At 43.2% G+C, this 6,253-nt stretch overlaps 1 long non-coding RNA gene across 1 annotated transcript in view; it reads left to right on the top strand.

Moving 5' to 3' along the window:
* The window catches only part of LOC142267237 (uncharacterized), a 57,981-nt gene extending 56,547 nt beyond the window's left edge, over nucleotides 1-1,434 (top strand). The window contains exon 4 of the long non-coding RNA XR_012733163.1: nucleotides 1,379-1,434. This is a non-coding gene — a long non-coding RNA (uncharacterized LOC142267237). The remainder of the gene's footprint in view (nucleotides 1-1,378) is intronic.
* Nucleotides 1,435-6,253: the final 4,819 nt, after the last annotated feature.

Raw genomic sequence — 6,253 nt, 5'->3', positions numbered from 1 at the left:
TTCACATGCTTTTTTCCATGCGTTATTTAGTCATAGCGACTGCAGGGGTTCAGGCACTCGCGATCGCCGCCAGGTCTCCGAGTGATTTTACAGCTGGGACCCGACTCTCGCTGCCAGGAGCAATGCCTGCGCCGCTCACAGCAGTATGATCGCAGCATTCAGGAGGCAGGGAGAGGAATCGCTTAACTCTCCCTGGCGATCAGGTCCCTGTAATGCGATCACAGGAACCCAATCGCTGCCATGGTAACCCTGGGTTGTCACCATGATGACCCCGGGTTACCGAGGTATGGATCGCCTCACAGACCAGGCTACCTATGTCAACGGAGTTCCCTGAAGCAAAGTCCCGCCGTAAAGACCGCAAGATGAGAAAATGTCTGCTAACACTGGCTCTGTGGACTAGATGCAGGGACCCTGGTGACATCACATGGTGACCCAAGTTCATGCCATTGGATTTGCAGGAAATCCCAGTGATACGCTGGCATGAACTCGATTCACCTTGTGACTTTACCGGACTTCCCTGGAACAAGGTCCTACAGTAAAGACCGGGAGAAGAGGAAATGGCTGTAGGGAACCGCAGTGGCGTCAAAAAAGCACACAAAAACGCACAAAAAAGCATGCGTTTTTTCCTACATTTTTCACTGACTCCATTGAAGTCAATTGGTGATAAAAAGTAGGAAAAAACGCAGAAACAATTGACATGCTGCTTCTTTTTTCAGCATCAAAAACGGCAAGGAAATAAGAAGCAACATGTGCACAGCAAGTCAGGATTCTCATAGACTTTGCTGGGATGATTTTATTTGCTTTTATTAATTAAAACAAGCAAGGAAAAAGCATGAAAAATGCAACGTAGGGTAGTTTCTCAAATCCAGATGATGGATATCACAACCGTAACATGTGTATCCAGCACCAATCTCTACAGTCCATTCATAGGCACCAGGACCCGGCTGCAGAAACGGATCTTCTCCCTTTACTTCACAGCACCAACTCACTGACCAAACGTGTGGCTTATTGTCCTCCCTCTCCTGGGTTCAGACCAATTGATGGGCAGAAGTGCTCATACCTGCCCCCTTAGACATTTGTTTTTCCTGTACCTTCAAGTATGAAGGAGGACAGTCTCTGGCCAGTTTGCAGGATTGTGTATTAGGGAGGCCCCTTGCAAGGGAACAATAGACACGCAAGCCCCCCAGACAATGAATCCTACTTCAAGCCTGATTACATTAAGGTCCATGGAGGCCAACTAGGAAAAACACATTTATTTACAACCCCTTCCCCCTTCAAATTGTGTACCTTGAACTGACGAGCAAGCAATCTCAAATAAAAATTCTATAACAACAAGAGTGATGTAACCGGCTCATCTGATTTCCTTTGTGTCTTTCAGACCAGCATCAGTATGCAAAAGCGGAATTTTCAGAGTGAGGGGCTTAATAAGGTAATGTCCCCCACTATGATGTATGGGGTGTATGAATCTTCTGGGTATTCCCATATGTAAACATTGACTTTTTACATTTTAATAGTAACGGATTGTTAAACCCTGAATAGTCCAATCCTGTAGTGATGATAATAAACAGTCAATGATAGAAATAAGTCTGTGGGGTCAGACTGCTCAGGGTCTAATTGTGGTCTGTTACCATGGTGACACAGTTTTGCCTAGGATCTGTAGTTAAAAAAAACGGTAAACTTTTTCTTTTTTCATTTTCGTGTCATAGGGAAAGTAAAAAAAAAAAAAAAAATCTGTTGTGTGGGTGTACGTGGCCTCATGAGAAAACTAAATATTTGGGGTCTTTATGATTTTTTGGGAGTTTCCATCGATTGTTTGCATCTCCAGTGAGCTGGGACTTCTCGTCAAGGTTTGGTCATGGTTATCCTGGCTTACTTCATCTCACAACTCACCATGAGTAAAAGAGATCTCATACTTGAACGATCAGAGGAACAAAGCAATGGCCCAGTGTCACGAGTGGCAGACAGTCCTGTGGTGTCCGTCAATAGAAGGTTAGAGCGTTTGGCTGTGCAAAATGCTCTCCGATTTGCTATTATGCTGTCTGTCCGTATTCAGTGTACTAGGCATCCCCTTTGCTGGGTTTTTATCCTTTTCCCTTTAGGACCCTGCGGATCTCCTCTTCCCTTCAGCTGCTAATCATCTGTATTTCCCCTTGGATTTACATACTCAAATTTTCCCTGGACTTGTGCTGGTGATATTCAGTTCCTTCACAAGCTCTGGATGCAAGCAGGCGGCTGGCAGTGATCTGTAGGATCATTGCTGCTCTTTACTGAATGTCTTACTGAGTCGTCTACAGATAAGTAGTTTGTGGTTTTTACCTTATTTGGTATTCCTGTGTTTTCTTTAGCGCCTAGTGGGGTTGAAAGACCTCATCCCACCCGCTCCCTACCTAGGGCCCAGATACAGGGTCAGCCTAGAGTCAGGTATCCTGCTCAGCGCATAGGTGCGGATCCTATCTAGGGTGGTGAGGGAACTTGGAGACCAGTGGTAGGCTTGGTCAGGGGTCACCATCTCCTCCCTCCCTAGACACAGGGTTTCCCTTCCCTTTCACCATTCGCTTGGTACTTCCCGTACCTAGTGTGACACCCGGGCCCATGAGCCTGGGATCTGATCAAACTTTGAGGTGAACCCATCACTGTGGAGCCATTCACTTATCATCAGGGTCTATTACGTATTTGATACCAAGATAAAATATTTGATTATGAGCATTTCAGTGTAAGGCTAGGACCCCTAGAGTGATGGTAAAACCCCACTTTTAGTAGGACTTTCCCAAAAGTGAAAATACTATGATTTGTCATCTTTACTTCAGTTTATCTTCACTTCGCTGCAAGCTAAGAACTAACACTACTTTAAATTGAACTTGTCACTTTTCATTTATATGTAATTTTTTTCTACATGGTGTAAATGCCGCTGTTCTCCTGAATCCAGCATTATTTTTCTTTAGTTCCTGCTCCTCTATGTTCCTAAGATATGGTCTCCTCTTCTAGTCTTTTGATCCTCATGGCGTGGTCCTCTGCTCTTCTGTGGGCGTCTCCTCGATCACCACACCCACTTGTATGAAAAAGACTAGAAGTACATATAGCAATGAAGAGGCCATATCTCCGGAACGGAGAGGGCTGGGAACAAGGGAAAAACATCGCCGGATTCAGGAGAACGGCGGCTTTAACAGCAGGTAAAGAAGTTGCATATTTACATCAAGTGACAGGTGTGTTATATATAACTAAGAAACAAACAAAGAGCCAGCACCAATGTGCACTAAGGCATCAAATATTCCAAACTGCATTATAAAAATTTTTTTTTTTTTTTTGAGATTTTTGGCAAAAAATTGCAATTTCTTGAGCTGCTTCGCCACGTCACGGCAAATCTCATTTGAAGCAGTCCTACACTAAAATATTTTTATAAAATGTGCCATGCGGCCTCACATATAAATAGCAGAACTGCTCTCAGCAGCACTCACCTGGTCTATTGCAGTCCCGTACCCATGACTGAGTCATGGCTGTGGGCGGGACAGGTCCAAGCAAATGCTGCATGAAGTATATATATAGCCTGTGGACAAAGCCTGATGACCCAATGTGAACAGTCACCAAACGCCAAAATCTATACAGATGGAATACATCCCAAATTGGGGTGCATAGCAAGGTGGAGGTCAACCACCGACCAATTCAACAAAGAAACAAACAAAGAGCCAGCACCAATGTGCACTAAGGCATCAAATATTCCAAACTGCATTATAAAAATTTTTTTTTGAGATTTTTGGCAAAAAATTGCAATTTCTTGAGCTGCTTCGCCACGTCACGGCAAATCTCATTTGAAGCAGTCCTACACTAAAATATTTTTATAAAATGTGCCATGCGGCCTCACATATAAATAGCAGAACTGCTCTCAGCAGCACTCACCTGGTCTATTGCAGTCCCGTACCCATGACTGAGTCATGGCTGTGGGCGGGACAGGTCCAAGCAAATGCTGCATGAAGTATATATATAGCCTGTGGACAAAGCCTGATGACCCAATGTGAACAGTCACCAAACGCCAAAATCTATACAGATGGAATACATCCCAAATTGGGGTGCATAGCAAGGTGGAGGTCAACCACCGACCAATTCAACAAAGAAACAAACAAAGAGCCAGCACCAATGTGCACTAAGGCATCAAATATTCCAAACTGCATTATAAAAATTTTTTTTTTTTTTTTGAGATTTTTGGCAAAAAATTGCAATTTCTTGAGCTGCTTCGCCACGTCACGGCAAATCTCATTTGAAGCAGTCCTACACTAAAATATTTTTATAAAATGTGCCATGCGGCCTCACATATAAATAGCAGAACTGCTCTCAGCAGCACTCACCTGGTCTATTGCAGTCCCGTACCCATGACTGAGTCATGGCTGTGGGCGGGACAGGTCCAAGCAAATGCTGCATAAAGTATATATATAGCCTGTGGACAAAGCCTGATGACCCAATGTGAACAGTCACCAAACGCCAAAATCTATACAGATGGAATACATCCCAAATTGGGGTGCATAGCAAGGTGGAGGTCAACCACCGACCAATTCAACAAAGAAACAAACAAAGAGCCAGCACCAATGTGCACTAAGGCATCAAATATTCCAAACTGCATTATAAAAATTTTTTTTTTTTGAGATTTTTGGCAAAAAATTGCAATTTCTTGAGCTGCTTCGCCACGTCACGGCAAATCTCATTTGAAGCAGTCCTACACTAAAATATTTTTATAAAATGTGCCATGCGGCCTCACATATAAATAGCAGAACTGCTCTCAGCAGCACTCACCTGGTCTATTGCAGTCCCGTACCCATGACTGAGTCATGGCTGTGGGCGGGACAGGTCCAAGCAAATGCTGCATGAAGTATATATATAGCCTGTGGACAAAGCCTGATGACCCAATGTGAACAGTCACCAAACGCCAAAATCTATACAGATGGAATACATCCCAAATTGGGGTGCATAGCAAGGTGGAGGTCAACCACCGACCAATTCAACAAAGAAACAAACAAAGAGCCAGCACCAATGTGCACTAAGGCATCAAATATTCCAAACTGCATTATAAAAATTTTTTTTTTTTTTTTTTTTTTTTGAGATTTTTGGCAAAAAATTGCAATTTCTTGAGCTGCTTCGCCACGTCACGGCAAATCTCATTTGAAGCAGTCCTACACTAAAATATTTTTATAAAATGTGCCATGCGGCCTCACATATAAATAGCAGAACTGCTCTCAGCAGCACTCACCTGGTCTATTGCAGTCCCGTACCCATGACTGAGTCATGGCTGTGGGCGGGACAGGTCCAAGCAAATGCTGCATGAAGTATATATATAGCCTGTGGACAAAGCCTGATGACCCAATGTGAACAGTCACCAAACGCCAAAATCTATACAGATGGAATACATCCCAAATTGGGGTGCATAGCAAGGTGGAGGTCAACCACCGACCAATTCAACAAAGAAACAAACAAAGAGCCAGCACCAATGTGCACTAAGGCATCAAATATTCCAAACTGCATTATAAAAATTTTTTTTTTTTTTTTTTTTTTTTTTTTTTTTGAGATTTTTGGCAAAAAATTGCAATTTCTTGAGCTGCTTCGCCACGTCACGGCAAATCTCATTTGAAGCAGTCCTACACTAAAATATTTTTATAAAATGTGCCATGCGGCCTCACATATAAATAGCAGAACTGCTCTCAGCAGCACTCACCTGGTCTATTGCAGTCCCGTACCCATGACTGAGTCATGGCTGTGGGCGGGACAGGTCCAAGCAAATGCTGCATGAAGTATATATATAGCCTGTGGACAAAGCCTGATGACCCAATGTGAACAGTCACCAAACGCCAAAATCTATACAGATGGAATACATCCCAAATTGGGGTGCATAGCAAGGTGGAGGTCAACCACCGACCAATTCAACAAAGAAACAAACAAAGAGCCAGCACCAATGTGCACTAAGGCATCAAATATTCCAAACTGCATTATAAAAATTTTTTTTTGAGATTTTTGGCAAAAAATTGCAATTTCTTGAGCTGCTTCGCCACGTCACGGCAAATCTCATTTGAAGCAGTCCTACACTAAAATATTTTTATAAAATGTGCCATGCGGCCTCACATATAAATAGCAGAACTGCTCTCAGATGTATTCCATCTGTATAGATTTTGGCGTTTGGTGACTGTTCACATTGGGTCATCAGGCTTTGTCCACAGGCTATATATATACTTCATGCAGCATTTGCTTGGACCTGTCCCGCCCACAGCCATGA

Source organism: Anomaloglossus baeobatrachus, unplaced genomic scaffold (assembly GCF_048569485.1).
Source record: "Anomaloglossus baeobatrachus isolate aAnoBae1 unplaced genomic scaffold, aAnoBae1.hap1 Scaffold_2940, whole genome shotgun sequence".
NCBI lineage: Eukaryota > Metazoa > Chordata > Amphibia > Anura > Aromobatidae > Anomaloglossus > Anomaloglossus baeobatrachus.
Note: the sequence above shows the minus strand (reverse complement) of the source record. Positions and strands in the feature narration are given on the sequence as shown.